Here is a 21,216-nt window from a genome sequence, read left to right on the forward strand (position 1 = left end):
AATATAGTCCTCTGTACTTGCGTAGTTTCATTGACTTAATTAGGACTAGGCTTGTATGGGGCAGTGCTTGAAGACTATACTGCCTATCTAGTGCCTGTTTTTTTTGGTTTGTTTTTTTTTTTTTAATTGTGCTGGTGGTTGTGGTGGCAACAGGGTATCTCTGAATGTGTTCAATAATTTCATCAGATAATTTATCAGTTTTGCCATTTGGTAGCAGCTACAGTTTGACTATGAATAACAATAGGGCTGTTCGCAAGTTGTATTTCTTTTGTAATAATAAAGACACATGAGGTGGTTTATGGACTTGTGAAGTTAATCACTTTGTTTTTTTGGTATTTGTTTAAACACTGTAGCTGACCATTTTAAAAAAAGCTGTGAAAATCGTACGCTTAGTCCAGAAGTTATTACTCTATTGCATAATCCCCTTTATGTCAGTGGAGTTAGCACAAGAATCTGGGAAGCTGTGTGTCTGTATTCTGTGTGCCTATGATACTTCTCCTTACAGATACAATTCTTCAGGGATCTTAGAAGTTCGCAGTAAGGGGCCTGTATGGCTGAAAAGTGTCCGCTGTTTCCTGTATCAGTGTGTTTTATGTAGGTACAAAAAGGCTATGCCAGCACTTTCTTCCTGGGCAGTTCTTTGCATGCCCTCTAGGATATCAAATTCTTTTTCTGTATGAGTAGTAATCAAGAGTGATGCTTTTGGACCATGATGGGGTTTTTCTTGTTTCTTTTTTTTTTTTTTAAGGTGTTTTTTTTTGGCATTTGATAGACAGCAGAACACTGAAATCTATCAAACAGCTAAAGGTTTCCAATTTTATTATGTGCAGCTATTGAACCTGTATGCTATACTTAAGAGATGTAGGCAGTATGGGAGAGATTATTTTTAATAAAACTGAATGTTTGGTGTGAGACGTTTGTAGACGTGCAAGAAGATGGAGTCTATGGTCTAAAACACTTATATACATGGATGATATTAGAAGGGGGCAACAGATGGAAGAATAATAACAAATGGAAGCCCTGCTTAGTTCACACCTTGTTAGTGTCAGCATCACAGGAAGGACTCAAAAAGAGTAGCTGGTAGTATGGCAGCTGAGTTTTGTTGTCTGTCATTCAGTTTAAACAATTCTTCCATTTAAGAATAATAAGTGTAGTATTATTATAATATGCTTGGAAGATAGAAAGAAAATACTTAGTTCACTCATAGCATTTTAAGGTATTGGAACAAAATGTAAGAAGTCATGCATATCAGGTTTTCTATTTTAATTGCTTTTCCTTTTGCCTTCGGTAGACCCTTGTTCCTCGTTCTGAAAATTATTGTATCCCTAGTAGCCTTTGTGCATGTAGTCATAAGTTAGTCCCTTAAGTTCTTTTTATAATAAAGGTCTAATTATTTATCAGTAATTTTGCACACCTCCGCACGTTGAAAGTTCTGATTCATTACATTCTAAGATAAAAATAGCTTGTTAGGTTCTTCTGTATGGATATTTTTCCCTTCCCTTTTTTGATTTTTCCACTAATGCTTGCTGGTTGTAACAGAAGTATCCTATGCTTTGTCATTCTCAGTGTTTTGCTTTGGGGTTTTTGCCTCCTTTTGGAGAAGGAATTGGTGGGATCTGTGTTAGAAAGAAGAGCTAGAAGAACCTCATTCCTGACTCCTTATGTGTTGAGGCAGCCTTTGCAGCTTATTGTAGTGTTTCTTGTAATGAGATGAAGAACCTCCTCTGTTATTTGCAGCAGTGGCCAGGGATAAACTTGTCAAAGCTGATATTGAATATGTGTTTGTATTTGGGTATGCTTCAAAATTATTTCTATTTAATGTTTCCCCCACCCACCTTTTTTCTTCCACAGATTAAAAAATATCTTACCTATTTATCTAACAACCAAAAAGAAATATCTTAATGGCTGGCATTTTTATGTATGGCACTGTAGTGGAAATTGCACAGCATCTGAACACATTAAACATACTCTGAAACTATGTTTGCATGTCCTTTATCTCATTTGCTTCAGGGATGAACAGCTGTAACCTGTAGATGAGATAATGATTGGTATTTATGCTGGGCCTTGGTGCAGCGCTATACTTCAGATGGAAGTGTAGGCTGGCATTGTAAACTGTTCCTTCCTTCCTGCCACCCACCCTTGTTGTTGTTGTTACCTGAATTGGTTTCTCTCTGCTTTTGTTGTCTAACTCCACGAAATACTGCAGGGGATGTGTGCTGAAGGACATTTAACTCCTCCCTTGTTGGGAATGCTTTGACGGCAGCAGTAGCTGCTGGCAGGTTCCAGCAGGGCTGAGAGACAAAAAACAAATGCTGAGTATCTGAGTGTAGCAAAATGATCACCTCTAAGTCAGGAACATTGAATGCTGCACGTTAAAAAAAATTGCCTGATGTCATCTGTGGCTGGGCAGCTCAATCAGGACCTGAATTGGGGACAAGTTGCAGCTCTCGGTTGTGGAATTAGGGACAGCTTCAGGTACCAGTAATCTGTATTTCACCTTGGAGCTTGTGACTGCTGTTCGTGCATATCTAAACTTAAACTTTAGATAAATCGAGGCCCATAGTGCTCTTCCTTGGCTTGGCTTAAGGCTGTAGTAGGAAATTAACCCATCTCAATGTGGTCCTTGCAGCAGACTTGGTAAGTAATACTTTTATGGTATTGTAAACAAAATGACTAAGGGCATGTTTTTTTTTTTAACTGAGTGTTCTTCCTATGTACAGCTTCTGTGACTGTTGAAAGCCATGGTTATTGTATATGCAGTAAGTAGGATTTACTTGCTTTATATTTCTGGTCAGTCAGCTTTGTTTCTCAGTGGAAGTGAGAATGTAAAGTTCTGGTGATGTCTCTATATATGCTTATGTAATACTGAGCAGAATGGAGAGCTCATTCTGACTCAGCCTGTGAGTGCTACTCTAGCTTGTAGGAATCCAGAAATATCTGGAATGTGACTAATCATTCTTGTGGTTTTATGTAAAAGAGATAGTACGGCTTATTTTCGCTCTTTTCTTTGTACAGTATTGGATCCAATATCTTGGTTATTTCTCATTCTAACTATGGTTAGAATAGCCACAGAGCTGCTGATCAATACTCTTTTCCATGTTAAGTTTGTTTTTGCAGCAATTAATTGAGCTTACTGAAGTAGCAGGCCTTCCCTGCCACAATTTTGCATGTATAAACTTTAGCTCACCATAATTATTAAAGGGATATGACTGAGTGCAGTGCTTTCATTTTAGAACCTATTGAAAATAAGCAGAACATCAATGAGAAATGTTAATGTCATTGTTCTCATGTCAAATCTAAACTCTGAGACCCGAGCTCTTTCTCAGTTTTAACATAATTTAGAGGTCTGTTTTGAGATTCATCTGTTGTTAAATATTACCCTTTAAATTCTGCTAGAAGGACAGCCTTTAATTTTTGACAGCTTTTGTTACACATGTGTAACAGAACATCTTAAAGTAATGACTGGAACATTTTTCATTTGGTATACCTTCCAGACAAATTTAAATTCACAGATGTACCACTAAGTGTTGAAAGCAATGATAGAGGGGAAATACTGAGGGAAGAATGAAGAATCAACACCCTGCAAGAAGTGGTGTTGGTTTTTTTTTTTTGTTTTTTTGTTTTTTTTTTTAAAAAGGTTGCTGAGACATCTGTTGAGGTCCTGCGAATAGCATTATGCACTTCAATACTATGGGGGCTTTTTGTATCTGAAATTTGAGGGGGGAGAAAAGTTGCTAACAGGCTTTCTAAGAATGTAGAGAAAATTATGTAGGAGGTCTCTTTATTTTTGAGAGCAACACTTAAAGAAAAAGTTCAGACGTTCTTGTTTTTAGGTCTGGTGGGCCTCAAAAGTATAGTTCTGCAGAAATATTTAAATGTTGTTGCAGCTGAGTACTCCTACATATATATGGAAATTTGGAGTATTTTGCAGTCGCTAACTGGGATTGTGTTTAGCTCCTTGACAGAAGATAAATTTGTTGGTGCTTGTAAACTGTCCGCAGTGAAGGCAATCTCTCTATTTGTATTAAGACTCTGCAAGTATGTTGAAATCTGATTTTAAAATGTATTGAATATTTTCCACAAATAGAAACTTTGTGTAAAATGAAGACTTGGCAGATTACGCAATTGTGACACTTGTATTTTTTTCTACTTTCTGTAAAGAAATTTGAAAATAGCTTGCCAGTGACAGGATTACACTTGTGGGTTTGTTTTGGTTTGGTCTTTTACTTAAAATTATTTGGGACATTCCGTTTAGAGTTAAACGGAAAGTTTGTGGCAGAGCCTAGCTGAGACTTTATTCCATGATACTGTTGTTAGGGAGACAGAAACAAGCAAGAAACTCCTTGAGTTTTATGTATCCCATATAAATTAACCAAGTAAAACCAGGGATTCTGCCTAGGAGTTTGGTAGGTTTGTTCTGTTACCAGAAAATGAACCTATTCCTTAGTGGGACATGGGTACCAAAATGGTGCTTCATGTTCAACAGCATGGGGATGCAATCTGGAAATGTTTGTGCTGGTGTCTACCTACTGTGATGGTTTCAGTTCCTCTTGAGAGCTGGCACAGATTAGTGTTCAGGCTAACATAATTTATGTCAATGGCTTGCACCACTGCTGAGGAACAAAGGTGGTCTTATCCTGAAGTGCTCTTTAGCTGCAGCTGAGGATCTGGATCTTAATCTATGAATCTATTGGCAGTTTGGATGGGAATGAAAGTTTAGTGCTTTTTTTTTTTTTTTTAAAGGGTGGTCCTGAGCTCTTCTGGAAGCTTTTCTGTGATCTTCATTACGCAATATTCACTGTTTCATGTTGCATAAGAAATTCTCTCAAGGACTTGATAAAAGTGTAGTACCAATTTCAAAATAAACACAAGGAAACTAAATGTGTTTTTCTTCCAGATTTAAAAGAACAATGTGTTTCATCTGAAAAAGAGAAATACTTCAAAGTCATATGCTGTAGCATTGGTTCGTATCTCCTCAGTGGAGTTATGATATGGTAATGCTTTGTGGTCTGGCAGAGATCCACATCACCGTAATTTGCTTCTGATACTTAACATATATCCTAGATGGTACTACTTAATCTGTCTCCAGAATCTGACGTATGTTTTTAATATAGAGAAATAATGGAATAGTGATAAAATAGTGAAGTGCCGTGTTAGTCAAAAGTCTTTTGTAGCTGGGGGTGTAAATTTAGAATTCTTTTCTTAAAGGTAAATTAGTGCCAATCTAGATGTGACTATCTGTGGCGTATGCTAGTAAGCCTCAGGAAAGTTGTTATAAATTATATTACTATAAAATAATAGTCCTTTTCAGTAATTTTCTTAAGATTATATACTGTCGAACATTTTTCAAACGTGCTTATCTTTTGTATGCTGTACGGAGCTGACTAAAAGCCTTTGTATGCTTTTAAAGCCTGAAATACCTAGTTGCAGTATTTTTTTTTTTTTTAATTATAGAATTCATTTTTGTATGGGCAGTAACATGAACATAAAAATAAACTTAAGTCTTGGAATAGTGTTCTGTGGTTGTATTTGCACAACACATTAGGGCATATTAAATCTGAATATTTATGTCATTTTGCCTGTGAATGAATATACTTTTAATTTGTGCAAATGAGTTACACATAACAGCTGTGCTGTGGGATAGTGAAAGCTTAGCTCACTTCTGAATCCAGGGTATTGATCTGTGATGGAAACAAACTTCATTGGACTTGGATGTTTGAGTGATTTATACTTTGTATACTTGTATAGCTATTCTTGGCAATAACCCCCGAACTTTCAGAAGGCTTTATTAAAAGATTTTAAGTGAGGGCAATAAATCCCCATTCACTAACTCCATATGATTCAGTAATAATGAATTTAACATGAAATCACACAAGAAATTAGTAACTTCCAATAGCATATAAGTGGTGATAAGGATGTATTATTGTATGCTTATACTTATAATTAAAAAGCTGTTCTCTCAGTAGAACTGTGTGCTCTCTCTTACGAGGATTTCATAAGTTTTTACTTGCCCTAATAGTCTGGGTTTTAACTGTTAGACTGCAATGTCCTATATTAAGCAGGACAAGTTGTGGTGCAGCATTATGTGCGTGCTGTAGCTGCCCCCCAATAGTTGCTCGGTGTGGGTAGTGCTGCAGGTAAATCCCTGCCTGAGGTCGGCCTTGCGCTGGTTAGCGAGGTTGGCACACTGGAATCGGTGGTTTAGCAGTTTTGTGAACACCTAAGGAGATGTACTGCTTTCCCTGTTACACATGGTAGTGTTTCTTGGAGTCATTCTAGTTTGACTGTATCTCCGGTCAGGAACTTGATGTTTGTGCAGTGGGGTTTGTCTGACATGTTACCTTTGGCCATAAAAACATATAGGGATTGTTTGACCTGAATACTCAAAGAGTTTGTGCCAAAATGTGCTATAATGTGTATTCTTCATGTTATGGATTTCCAAGAAAAGCTATTTTAAAGGCCACCTGTATAATTTAAAGATGTGGTGAGTATTTTATGTGAGGGTCAGCTCTATGCTGGTTCACTTAAAGCTCAAGTACACAGGAAGGGATGCTTTTATCTCAAAAAAAAAAAAATGCTAGTGAGTATTTCTAGTTGTCTAGATACAAGACTGGGGTTCTGAGGTACAATATGTCAGATCTGGCACCAAGAGAACAGCTTGTTACTGAGAAATTCGACTTTGTCTTGAGGATCTTGTTTCTGGAACTAATAGCAAGAGGACTAGGAGATCTTATTAAAGAGAAACTGCAACTGTGTTTGATTTCTGTCTACTTACTGCCTTTGGCCAGTATAGTTTCATACGCATCGGGATTTCAGGTAAATCTGAAAACGGGTAATTTTTTTTTTCTAAATTACATATCTTTGAAATTATTTGGAGGTTAAAAATATCCACTATAGTGGGTGGAATGCTAAGTAAACTGTAAGCAGGGTTGTGATGAGGGCTCCAGTGAAGGTGGCAATGGGTATCTGCAAAATTATTTTAGCTTGGAGGTGGTTGCCTTTGAATTGTTTCTTCTTACTAAGAAGGGAGTCCTGTAGAAGGTGGTTCAGGGGAAGAGTGTAGGTGCTCGGAATAGGGTAGCAGAGGAGCCTCGTGGTGGGCTTTAATGCTTCTTCAGTAGCAAGGATCATGAAAATTCTAATTTTTCAAATTCATTTTAAAAAAGAGGGTAGAAGCATGTGGTTTTGCAGTGAACTGTCATCTCTCACCTCAGCTGGGGTGATGTGCCTTTTTAACATTCTCCTACATGCCACTTCCTATGGGAATGAAAATAGGCCCTGCATATTCATTTCTTCTGCTTTGGGGATAGCCAGGGAAATCCCTATGGAGGGCTCCAGTGCAGGTGCAGAATATTTCTTGTTCCAGCACTCTGATGCTGACACTTGATGACGCTAGCTTATGTGCTTCTTGCACTTACTGCCGGACATAAGTAGGACTTGGAAAGATTTTAATGGGGAATCTATAATGTTTTGGTGGGGGTGGACCCCAGAGCCACAGATATATCTTTCCAAGAATTGGCTATGAAGAGCGTAAAATCTCTCTATATAAAGAGCCTGGCACTTCTCAGCTGAGGTTGTCTTTGTCAATGGAGACTTGTGGCTTTTAAGCAAATACAGTGTATCTTGTATTTTTTGCCACTGAGATTATGGTGTATGTACCACAGCACTATTTATGTCATAAATGGAAAACGCACATTAAGAGGGAACTCTCCTACTTGTAAAATGAAGTACAAAAAGAGTCAGTACAGTACCTGACTGTTCAACAACATTTATCTGAGCTGTGATATAAATGCATAATTCTGTTCTTCCAGAATCATGTGCTTTTCCCGCTCTCCTTATTCAGTACCTCCTCATCGTTCAGAGACTGGATTGGTGCTTTACCTTCCTGTACTGCTCAAACTTTTCTTGGAAGATAAGTCTTAATTAATTTTGAGTCTTCCTGTGATACTAGTCTCCTTAACAAGTACTTAATAAAAATCAGTTTATTTTTGGAAGATCTGTGAGAGAAGAGGTTATTATTTATCAAAAACTGTGGATATTGTGGAATGTAATTTCACTTAAATATATTCTACATGAGAACTCAGCAGCAGAGTTGCAGGGAATGTGGTCTTACAGTTTGAACTGCAGTCAGACAGAAAATTCAAACAAGATCAAGATTTTCTTGTTTGTGGCTGTTGTTGTTTGGTTTTATTTGTTGGGGTTTTTTTACGATGTTGTATATTTTAGCCAAATTTTATTGAAATTTCTCTGGCCAGCTCTGCTGTGGTGCATCTTCAGTGTCTATCAGTCTTGGTTGTTCAGAGTAGTTGTATGACTGTATCAACATTTTGGTTAAGCTAGTGTGTTTTGTGCTGATGTGAAGGTTTTATTCCAGAAGACTTGTTGTGGACAGTAAATTAATTAAAATGGTGCAAAAGTCAATAACGTTTATACATTGATAGATGCTTCCAAGAACATTTGGAGAAAGATTGTAGCCATATTTGTTAACAAATTGTAAAAAGCAAGTTTTGAGGCTAATGTTTTAGGGGAAGCTGGTTTTCATACCAGCTTTGTTGTAGGGCAATGTTAATATTTCTTTCAACTCTTCTTATTGATTGAGAATCACATGATTTTGCTGAAGTGTTTTTGGTGGTATTTCAAAGACAGTGAAATTCTGAGCACTTTATTGTCAAATATTGCCTTAATATAACTGTCAACTTTCATGTTCCTACTTTTTAAATAGCATGCTATCGGTTTAAATCTGAAGCCATCTCAAGAGAAGAAAACAAATCCACAGGAGTTCCCAGTGTTCAAGGACGTGGAGATGCAGTTTTATTCTTAAATTATCTCCCTTAAATTCTATATTTTTTTTTTAGAAATTAAATGTAGGAAAGCCAGCTTGCCCTATCCATAGAGCCCAGAGTGATTATCACCCAGTGCCATTATCTGCAAATGTGCTGCTTGGTACATTTCAAATTCAGCTTAAAAAAAAAAAAAAAAAAAAAGGCAAGCACCAAAGTGAATAATTCAGAGTGCTGACTAATGCCAGATAAGGTGGAGTGAAGGTAAATAGTTTCCTGGCTTTTATAGTTGATTCTGCTGCTGTGTATCAATCCTGACTTTGATGCTTAAGTAAGTGTCCTAGGTTACAAATTTTATCTATAATGAACGTGTGGTTAGGAGATGATTTTTTTTTTTCCCCCTTTGTTGTTCTCTTTGGGGGGCGGGGGGGGTGGGGGGGGGAACAAAACCAAATCTTTTTGTTTTAGCTTGTAGTTCTTAGTGTATAGAAATGAAAACCAGAGGGGAAGAAAGTTGATGTAGTTAGCGCCTCTATTAGTGCAATTTTGAAGTATCTTTTTTTTTTTTTTTTCTTTTACTAGACGTTGTTTTGCAGGGGATGGAAGATAGATAATTATACTTGAATAAACATGGCATTTTCTGCAGTCTTTTGTATCATGTAATGGTTTTGCTTGTAAAAGCAGATTGCAACATGTTCCAAAAAACGGGATACATTTTTTTTTTAGGAAGAACCATAGCTCTTTGTGGGAATTTGATTATTGTATAGGAAATTTCACTTATTCAGAATCTTAAAATATACTAGTCTTGTATTTTTGTTGTGTCTTTAACTTTAGGGTAATGCCAACTGTTGCTTTGTGGTGCTCTATTTGAAGCTGTTCTGGCTAATCCTAGAGTGTCTGTGGAGCTGTTGGGATAGGGAAGAGAAATCTTTTGAATTGTTTCAAGATAGCTCTTGCTGGGTTGCTGGAAAAGATGGCATTCACTTTCTGTTGTAGTCTTTTTGGACGGCTGTAGCAGTTTGTAGGCTGGGTGGTGGTAGCAGCTGAAAGGAGCACAGAGAAGCCAAATCATGATTACACAACCATCTAGTGACAAAGGTATAGGCACTAAACATAGCTGGGTCAAAGCCTTCAGGCTTATTTGTGGCCCGTAATTTGCTATACAAGCACGAGGGGCAGCAAGAAACAGTCAAGGAGTCGTCATAATTTTCTCCTAGCATACATGGGTTTGTGCCCTTAGTGATTAAATTCCGTTTAATGAAGTTTTTAATGTGTCAGATGACAACAGGTTTCTGATGAAGGACATCCTTGCCCTTTCTCTGCCTGCCAGACACAAACATAGAATCATAGAATGGTTTAGGTTGGAAGGGACCTTAGAGATCTAGTTCCACCCCCCCTGCCATGGGCAGTGACACCTTCCACTAGACCAGGTTGCTCGAAGCCCCGTCCAGCCTGGCCTTGGATGCTTCCAGGGATATCCAGATCCATCCCTTAATATTTGTATTTTCAGTATTGGTGCTGAATGGAGGTAGAAAAGCAGTGTGTGTTACTTTGCTGGGTGTAAAAATTATTGAGATGTCTGTGTAAACATTATCTCACCTTCTGGCAAAAGTAAATCTTACATTACCAAATATAGGCTCAAAAGCAATAAGGCTTCAAAGACTTGATTCAGTTGCCTAAACATGGTGTTTAGTGCCAGTTTGCACATGCCAATGTGTCCAGGATGGCCAGAGAGAGTGTACGGCTATGACCCATGAGTTATAGGAGACCCATGCCCTTCGGGAGGAGCAGCTGCAGTGTATGGGGGGAGCACTTCACAACACCTAAAATTATCACTAGATGTATATGTTTAGGTAATTCTTTTGGGCTGTTGGGGCTTTCTAAAACCTCATTTGCAACATTTTCTTATTGTTTTTTGGTAGGTTGTCTTTTCCTAGCTTAAATTCATTAAGTAGTGCTTCAGAATCACTAAATGTTCTAGTTTACAGGAAATCGGAGTGCTACCAGCTTTGTTATTTCCTACAGGAAACTTTCACATCTATGGTTGCGAACGCTGCAGTAGAAAGTAAGTTTTCCAGCATTCAAGATAAATTTCTTTCCTTTATCTTAGCAGATCTTCTCCTAATTACAGCTATGTGGAAACTTGAATAGCATACTACTGCTTGTTGTGGTGAAATAGGTATAGTATGATTGCAGATCTCTTTGCCAAGTGTGATCAAGTCTAAGCTGATGCACACAACCTGTTAAAAAGAGAAAATTAAATTTACTATTATCACAGTAAATTTAAAAGTAATTTAAGTTACCAAACAAATTTTGAAGATTGTCCAAAGTCCTTGAAAGAGCATTATCCATCCTTTGTAATTCATTGTATAAAATTGGACTTCAGTGGTCTATTCTAAACATCACAGCAGAAATGTGATATGTTTTTGGTGCTGAAGTGTGTAATCATACTTGTGGAGCAGGAAAGAAAGAATACTGTCTATACAAATGCCATGTTGTTTTAATGATACTGAATTTTTTATAAGGAGTCTTGCAAAGAAGTCAGATATAGGTTGGGTTTTATTATATTAAATTAAAAGAAAGAGGCTTACTACTTGAAGCTTGACAGGTGTCTCTTGACATTGGGCCTGAAATGTTTGCAAGATATTTCATATCCTCAGAGCAGAAATGAATATGAGTGGGTTGAGAATTTATGCTTACATAATTAAATAATGAAGATTCTTTGGTATTATATAAGGTATGAATGCAGGGGAGCTTGTTATCATTGCTGTTGCAAGGTTTCCTGTTGTATACTGAAGTAAACGTCATACCTCTTTTGATAAATACATTTTACATTTATATTTTGGAGGGCAGCTTTTGATACTTATGTATTGCTAAAGTTTGAGTTATGGATTGAATTACCTTTATGCTGTTTCATATTAGCACTTTTGTCTTAGTTTAAGTTTTGAAACATTAGCTTTGTATGTGTGTGGTGGGTTTTTTGTTTGTTTTTTTTTTTTTTTAAAGTTAATACAGAAATGTAATGATGATAAATGAAACCTTTCCAGCACTAATTGTTGTAGTATTTGTAAAAGAGGAAACAATATCCAAGCTACTTCATGATTAACTTAAAGCTAAATATATTTTGTCTCTGCATACTTAAAGGCTACATCTTATTTTGCTGAAACACTTCCTATTTTGAGGAATTTCATGTAGAGGAATCTTTATATGGTAACTGTATAAATAGATACATATCTAAATATAGTCTTCATTCCTTTGACAAGACTAATCTTTACATTTGTGCTTCCAGCAGACCTCCTTTGAATAGCTAGATTTCATTACTTGGAGATCAATCAAAAATGTATAAAGTAGAATTGATAAATCAGGAACCCTGGAAATAACACTTGACCCGGAGAGTCAGATATTATTATTATTTAAAAAAAATAATTTTTAAGTATAAAGAAACAAAGAACTAGTGTCCCACAAATATATTCATTCAACTCCATCCATTTTCTGCTGTGGATACATGGACTATTACACTCATCCACAAATAGAAGCTGTATTATAAAGTGTATCATGATTGTTGAATGCAGGCAGTTTATTCAAAAGACTTTTATTGTTCAGACTAAGCTGAAAATGATCTGTAGGATAAAGCTGTGACCTAGTTCTAGATTTCCATGCTGTGGAAAGCATTATCTTGCCAAATCTGTGCATGTGTATGTCTCCGTTACATTTTCTTTCCTCCTCTTTGGAGACTGATGATTAATCAATTATTTTTAGGTTAATAGTTACATATCTATGAATAGAATGTGCAAAGTATTCTATTCTATGTCAAATTTTAGGGTTTTATTTTTGTGGGAATAGACTTTTTCACCCAATGTAATGTATTAGAGGGAAGGTCAGCCCACCTAACTCATGCTGGCTCCAAAGTAAGTATCATGCATGTTTGTAGCATCAGTATGATACATGTATGTAGAGAACTGAGTGCCTAATCTGTAATGATAGGTATTTGGATTTTGTAAGTTTAGTAGTGTTCCCATGGCCAAGTCTCTGTAAATGAGCAAATTTAATACTAAACCATGTACAAATATTATAGTTTTATTTTTAAATTAGAATGAAAAGTTACAGTTATGCAGTTATGGTCTGTGTTTTGCTTTACTTTTAAATTGGTGAAATATGGGGCTGTGTTACTTTTAATACTAACCTGACCCCATGTTGAGCTTGATTTTTGTGGCATTGAACCTGCTGTTTAAGTGGTCACAAAACTGATGGATGTTTATTTGCAAGTTTAAGAAAAATCCCTAATGCAAAATAATGTTGCTGACAAGATACCTTCACTTTTCCCTACATCAGGTGAAAAGGTTAAGACTTTGTTTTATAAAGTAGTAGAAGGGAATTATACTTATTTAAAACAAATCTCCTTTCCCCCCAAACCCTGTGATATAAAACAAAGATTATAAAATTACTCTTTTCTCTGTGAAAATTGGGTGTGGTGGCATAGCATTACCTGCCAAAGGAGTACATATAGAAGGCAGCTTGGTGGATATATGAATGAGAGGAAGGGTGTTTGGTTTGGTTTGTTTTTTCTAATAAGCAACATAACGTTCAGGCATCCTCTAGCTTTTTTGCTTGGCATACCTCTAACTTTTTTGCTTGAGGTACAAGAAGGTAACCCTAAAACTCCTAATTTTTCTGAGCATGGAGATTTTCTCTTAAACAGTAGAAATGTGAACTAGGATATAAACTACAGAAACATGGTATTTGTTCTAAATGTAAGTGCACGCGCTACAATAAGTGCTTGGTTTCGTTTCATTTGAGAAAGATTCTAAGGCTATTTAAATATTGTATCTCAGTTACATTAAAAAGTTTTTTATTCATAGACTGAAGCAAAGACCAATTTTATAACCTGTGCCACCATCTGTTAAATACACCAGAAGCTTATTTTTTTTTCTGGATGGGTTTAGCCAGCTGTCCATTTTGCACTGTTGCCTGGATGGAGGCGTGCATTTAAGAATAACACAGTAGGCTTTCTGTGAATTGACAAAAAAGCTTTTTTATTTTGATCTGAGACTCTGTTAGCTTGTCTGACACTTCCTTATATTTAGTCTCTGGCTGAGGAATGTATTTGAAACCTTTCCCCTGTTGCACTCCTCTAGTCTGTGCTTTCATCTCCTCCCACTTAGGTCTGGAGCTGCTCCACAGGACAAGACATGTGCCTTCTCGCCAAACCCTCTGTGAGACATGTGGATGTATTTGCTAGCAACAACCCAAAGTCCATTCTAATCCTATTGACATCTAACCCAAGTGGCATTTAGTTAATCTGTCTGGCACTCTCCTTTCTTTATCTGGCCCTGTGAGATGATACAGCTTTTTGTGACTTTATTTTCTTTTAGATGAGTGTTTCAGGATGGTAATACAGACTGAGTAGAGTTTACTGAAATCATTTGCCCTTTTTAAGTGTTGTCTTCATGGTAAATAATACCTATTCAATAATGGTGTCAGGGTGACCTGGCAGATTTTGGTCTTATGTTGTCGTTATGCTTAATTATAATTTATATGAGGGCTGATGGGACAAGGAAGAAAATTTGGTATTTAGAAAAGTCTGGAAAGAAAATTGTTGCAGGTTAGTTAATCACTCTATTCTGCTGTTTAGTTTGCAGCAAAACAATCTTGGTATTCAGGAAAAAAATAATAAATTGCAGAAAATAGTTTAGAATTAGAAACCAACTCTTTGCTGACTGCAGTTTAGAGCTGGCTTTAACTCTAAAATGTAGTTTTAGAAATTCATTTTTGTCTTCCACAGGAGTTTTGCCTTTTTTTAAATTGTAAAATATTGCACAAGTAAAATCTAGCAGAAGTCAGCTGAAGAAGCTACCTGAGGCGATGCACTGTTTTTTCTGATTTGGATTTCCATTAAATACACTTTGTGCTGTGTCTGATCGCTTACACTTAAAATGGCAAAGCTCCTTTTGTTGGCTCACTCAGTTCTGTCGGGTTGAGACTGTTGGGTTGGGAAAGGATTTGGCTTAGCTTCATGTAGAAATCCTTGTTTGTTTATTCTTCATCACAGAGTTTGCTAGAGGTGTCTGCACCACTTAAAAGTATGAAACCTCTGGACTCAGTGTTGTGTATGAATACCCCAGTATATTCTCGTCCTGTCTAGCTTTGTTTTCTGATCTTTTCAGAACAGCAGCACTCTGTTTTGGTGCATCTTGATGGACTAGCATTTTGCTATGTCTCTGGAGTGTAGATAAGCATATGAAATGGAAACAAGAATTTGTCGCTATTGTATGGAGGACATCTGTGCTACTAATCAAGCTATGGTATCAAAATATTTGAAATGCTTGCTTTTCTTGTATGCATGTGCCCCTTGGATAAACTGAACTTGAGAATTAATTGCATCCAGTCTCTGCTGTTTGTATGTGGTTTGCTTTGGCTTAACTTTATTGGCCCAGCTCATCAGAGGCTTATTCTAGGAAGATCAAGGACCTCAAATCTATGCTTTTAAAATCTCCTTTGCCCCAGCTTTGAAGACTTTGTCTTCAAAGTCTCACTGGAAGCTTTGTAGCTAAAACCAGGGTATATAAGGTGATTGCAAGACAGTCCATTTATCTGTGTTCCCAGACAGCCAAACCTAACACTTAATGCCTTCATTCAAATGTTTTGATGAACCAGTGGACAAAATTGTGCTGTAAGCTCTGTTTTGGCAATTCAGTTCCTCCCTCTACTTTCCCATCTAGTCATTCTGTCTACACGTGACTAGCCATGTAACACTTGCCCTCCACTGGCCATGTTTCCACCATGTCCTTATGGTAGGATTTAGTGGTCACGCAGCTGAAAGAGGAATTGGCCACTGAGTGATTTGATGGAGCAGTAATCTACCAGAAATTTCCCTAGAGCTTTTCCATACATCCAGCTTAAACCCGCTCGTCTGATGATACTAGGTTCGCTAAATCTGACCCCAGAAAAGGGGAGAAAGTGGGAGCATCCCTTTCATTGATAGCCTGCACTCACACAAGTTCAGATGTAAGAGAAAATGCACTCTCTTTATGAAAAATCAAGCTAGCTGAATGTTAGAGATCCAATCGTGCTTACATTTATGTAACCACCAATGTACTGAGACAATATCCATCTCCAAGTAGGATTGTAACAATGAACATAGCTTAAAGCTGCTTGTCAGGCAAAACAGAAGCACTCTTTTTTTTTTATTTATTTTGTGAATTGAATATTAATAGTAAAAGGCACATGAATACCTAAATAGTTTTTAGTTTAAATAGTTATTGTTGTTACAAACCTCAGATGGAATTGGATAACCAAGAAGAGAATTAGAGAAATAAGATTCTTTCATTTTAATACCTTTTTGATGCAATATTTACTCGGTCCTTTCTCACATTCCTGGTGCCATATTTATCAGAAATTAATCTTGCTACTGGTGCTGCTTTGTGTGTGTGGGTAAATAAATCAGAGGAACAGTGAGAAATCTGTAGCAATAAAAATCCTTTGGCCTGACAGAGGACATGAGTTTTAAAAAATGTACAATCTGCACGTGTGCGGGAGGCATTGGAGGTGTTCACCTATTCCTGTAAAATTTGTGTTTGTTTTTTGTTTAGCCCTTCAGCTATCAGTTGTAGTAATGAGATAATCGTATAAATTGTTGAGGTAGAATAAGATTTTTTTTTTTTTCTTTTTAACTCTTGGAGTCTCAAAAAATTTGTGAGTCAGAGGTTGTTATACAGAGATACAGTTCTGTACTCATAATGTGTTATTTTTCCAGAATTTATTAGTTGGGCTTAAACCTGTTGGTGGGGCTGCCAAACATGATCTTTGAAGCTCTACTCAGTTTATCAGTGCCTTGATATATGGAATGCATTAAATACAAATGGTATTCAAATGTAAGAAAAATCTGTATTTATAGGTCACGTAGTCTTAAGGTTAGAAGAGACCTCTGAAGGTTGTGTAGCCCAAAGCAGAGCTAACTGAGATGGTGGCTCAAAGCTGGGCTAACTTCAGACTTAGATCACGTTGCTCAGGCCTTGTCCACTTGAGTTCTGACTGTGTCCAAAGATGCCAATTCCACCGCCTTTCAGGGCCAGAGCTTAAACACCACTCTGTGACAGAGCTGAAACTACCTTCACTGGGAGGGTTTAACTGCATGTGCAGTGGGAATTTTCCCTTGCTGCAGCTTGTGACCATCAATATTGATACAAAATGCTATTAGATACATTAGCTCTTTTATTAAGAACTTGCAACCAAACTACATCAGGATTCCTTGTATTTTAAAGTCTGTAAGTGATTAATTTGAAATTTGTAGCTGATAGGGAGTTTGCCTGTTTGCGAGTTTGTTTTTTTTCCAAAATAACCTATCATTCTGCATTCCTGCTTTCCCTTCAATAGGGCATTTACCCTCATCCATAGATGGAATGGTTGCGATTGTATAGGTTGTTATTGAAAAATGGGCTTAGATGAAATGCCAAAAAAATTCGTCCATCTCAGTTATTTAGGTGAGAGTAGGAAAGAGAAAGTGAACTTATTTTGGGGTTAAGAGTGACTTAAAAATAGCAAGATACTTCAATTAAAAATAAATAGCTAAATAGGAACAAAGAAAAGAATTCTCCTCAAATGCAAAATAGGCTCTTGTGAAGCTTTGGAGAAGAGCAGTTGATAAGATTTTTGTAAGGCAAAAGCAATAAACAAGGAAAAGTTTATTCTCTTTTTGTTGTTGTTTGTAACATGAAAAGGTACTGTAAAAATACATGCACAATGTTATGTTCTCCCTTCCATCTTCTTGAGTCGGAAGTTAACCTTTTGTTCCTTGCATGTATAGTTTTCTGCATTTTGTTTACTCATATACTCTGTTTAATGTGTTGGGGTGTTTTTTTTGTTAGCTTTATTTTAAGCATTCAGGCTAGTGAAAGAAAAAGATGACACCATCAAAATGTCTTGATCTGAATGGTGTCAGTGATACTAAAAGAGGTGGAAAAGTGCAAATTGTGTTTAAGTTGTTTTCTAAAACACTATATTGTGTGTATTTCATAATTTTTTGAAAACAGATATTGCAAGAGAGGTTCTCATCTCTGAAATATGCATCCTGGTGGAATTTAGTACTAATTGCTGGAAAGGAGGAAGATCTGGAACAGAATATTGCTCTTTGCTTTTGTTAGGGAGAGGAAAGGGACATCAGTTAGTGGTCTTGTCCATGGCTGGGTGATCACTTGATACGTGCATCACTGTCCTGTGCTTCACTGGGTGCTCGACTCAAATGTACATGCTGTGCTATACCTTGCTATTTGTGTATAAGACTGTTTTATTTGAATATCTATTCCCCTGGCTTTATCTACAAAAACCCCTTCAGTTTTCTGAAGGGTAATAAAACACAACTAACATTCTTAGTTTAATCCTGCAAGGCCACTGGGACCTGTGTTGCACCCATACAGATATTGTCACATCAAATGTATAGTGCCTTCATATTCATATTATCAAGCAGTGTCATCCTCACAGCAGGCTGTGAAATTGCCAGGTAGTATTTTAGATGATATGACAGTATTTTAGATAATATTCCTCGCTTTGACTGCTTGTGTGTGTCTATTTTTCTATCTCATTCTAATACCAAGTGTAAACAGGCAATGAGTTCCTGAAGAAAAGAATGGTTTTAGTATTTACATATCAAGGGAATGTGAATGCTTATACCTGGTGACCCTTTTGATCCATCCAGATTTACAGGAAAAAAATTCCTATGCTTGTTGCTCAAAGAAACAATTTCAATATTGGAAATAAAATTATGACATAAGAAAATACCCAAACCAGCTATAAAGCTATGTAAAGTCAGTAAAGAGTTTGGGTAATGTTCTAGAGAAGTGGAGCTTCAGAAGATCTTAATTTTAATGAAAATAACATTATGGTTTTTTTTTTTTTTTTCACCCTTCAAATATAAGCCATGAAGAGAAAAGTTCATGCTGTTTTAATGAATTTTAAAAATGACCTTTTCATAATCTTAGTAGTTACAGGAAGAATTAATAAAAAAGCACAAAAAATGCCTTCAAATCCCAAATGACTTTCTGAACAGATATTTATTCCCTCCAATATACTTGTCTTTCTAAACAGATTCAGGTGTTGGTTTATTAAGTTTACATTTAATTCTTGTGCCAAGAGAGGATTATGAGTAAAATGAGAATAATTTTTAAGTAGGTTTATATACCAACAATTGAAAACATCCTGATAAGACATGCTTTTCTTCCCTGGGCTTTTGCCTGGCCTAAAAGTCCTAAAATTCCTGGTTTGGTTGTGGGAAAAGCTATGTTAATTCAGGTATTATGTAGACAGACATATGGTAGGAGAAGAAACAGAGGGTTTATTTTTTTGTTGTGTTGGTTTTTTTTTTTTTTTAATCAGATAATGGTGGAGATACTGTAGGCTACAGCATCCTACAGTGCCAGCTGGAAACTGTGCTCTGCCCCTTGCCAAACTGCTGAAGCTTCTCTTTTCTGAGCTTTCTTCATCAGGGCTTTTTACAAGTTCCAGTTCCTCTAAGCTCAGGGGTAGTCCATCCCAGTAATCAGGGGAATGAGTAGATGAGCCAATAGACCTGCTTGGTTAAACAGGAAACTCATGGTTGGATCATTAAGCTTAAGAGCTAGTGCTTCATATTTGGTTTCCTACCTGCAGGTTGGTTACAGGCAGACCCACAGGGGTCTGTTGTAGGACCTAGATTGTTTAATAACTTTATCAGTGACCTGGAAGAGGAGACAGACTCATTAAGTTTGTGAACACCAAACTGCACGTGGCATTGACCTGCTTAAGGGCAGGCTGCCCTTGAGAGGAACCTGGGCAGACTAGGGAATGGACCAGCAGGAACTTCATAAAATTCAGCAAAAACAGATGTCTTGCACCTGGGGTGGACTAACTTCCAGAAGTCATCCATGCTGGGGACTGACAGGCTGGGGAGTGCAGTGGGCCAGATGCGCGCCACCAGTGTGTCTTGGCAGGAGTAAGGCTAACAGCATCTCGCGTGATTTAAGCTGAGAAGTTAAGGAAAGTGATTGTTTCCCTTTGTTTGGCACTCAGTAGACTGCATTAGGAATACAGTGTCCATCTTTGGATGTTTTTTTCCTGTACTACACTGGGAGAGTAAATGTATTGATCATCTGCAGCATGTCCAGCACAGGCGGCTGAGGCTGGAGCACCTCTCCTGTGAGGAGAGGTGGAGGGAACTGGACATCTTCGGCCTGGAGAAGAGCTGGCTTTGGGGAGACCTAACATCAGCCTCCTAGTACTTAAAAGGAGGTTATCTAAAAGATGGAGTCAAGCTCTTTACTTGAGGTGGGAGAATGAAGGACAATGGTCACAAATGGGAACAGGAGAGGTGTTGAATTAAAGAAAAAGACAAATTTACCATAAGAATAACTGATGGCATTATGGGATTTTTCTTTGTTCTTGCTTTCATATATGTGAAACTTTTTTGACCCATTCATAAACCTACTTGCACATCTTCAGGTTTACTTTCCTCTATCTTGTTGCTTGCTGAAGTCTTCTGGTCATAACAATTAGTAAAAGAGTTTATTTTCCTGATCCATGGTGGACCAGACCACACCGTACAACTTCTGTGAGGGTATATATTGGATAGCCAGCAGAAAGTGCTGGGAAGTCAAGATGCTTCATAAATTGGCCAAATCCTTAGGTTGAATGACTGCTTTGTTGTTCATAAGTTACCTTGAAATAATCTTTAATTAGTCTAGGTTAAGGTAAAATTCAAAAACACACTCTATAACATTTCAACTAGAAAACAGAAATGATTTTAAGAACACAAATACAGAAATGGAAGAGAGGATTATAGTTACTTGATTTACATTGAGATTGGATCTGGAAGACCTCCCTCTTGTGTCTAGATGGTTTGCTGTATTTTATTTCTGGAAACCCACCTTGAGAGGGATGCTGTCTTTTTGTGTTGTTCCATATGTAGTTCCTTTTCTTGGAACCACTTTAATTTATTTGGTTTTCTTTTTTTAATCCTTGGCTTTTTAAAAAAGCTGAAAGGCTGTGAACATATTTAGTCTCTCCCTTGAAACTTCTTAATTTATACTTAGGAGAATGTCTTGTGCTGTGCTAACACAAGTACTGTCTTGCTTGCTTTAAGGTGGAAATGGAATTTTGTTTTATCAGGTGTCATTGTGATTAGGATTTTGTCCTGCTAGTAGCAACTAAAGAAGACTTAAAACTTGTTCTTCCTTCTGTGCCTGCTCACATGCTTGTAAATCTTTGAGAGAAATGTCATCTTCAACTACTTCATCTATCTATGTCCAATGTTCACTAAATAACACACTTGTTACCAACATCTAAATGAGATAAATGTGTATGTCTCACTGTTGGTTGTGGATTTGGGATCAGACATGGCAATAAATTACAGCTGTGGGATGATAATGGATTTGAGGTAGTCTGTCCTTCGGGGATGCTATAAAGTTGT

The 21,216-nt window shown here is 37.0% G+C and overlaps 1 protein-coding gene across 1 annotated transcript in view; it reads left to right on the plus strand.

The window, feature by feature from the left end:
• Window positions 1–21,216, plus strand: part of UBL3 (ubiquitin like 3) — a 56,247-nt gene that overhangs the window by 935 nt on the left and 34,096 nt on the right. The gene's annotated exons all lie outside the window — the stretch shown is intronic.

Source organism: Vanellus vanellus (genome assembly GCF_965231255.1).
Source record: "Vanellus vanellus genome assembly, chromosome: 1".
NCBI classification, from domain to species: domain Eukaryota; kingdom Metazoa; phylum Chordata; class Aves; order Charadriiformes; family Charadriidae; genus Vanellus; species Vanellus vanellus.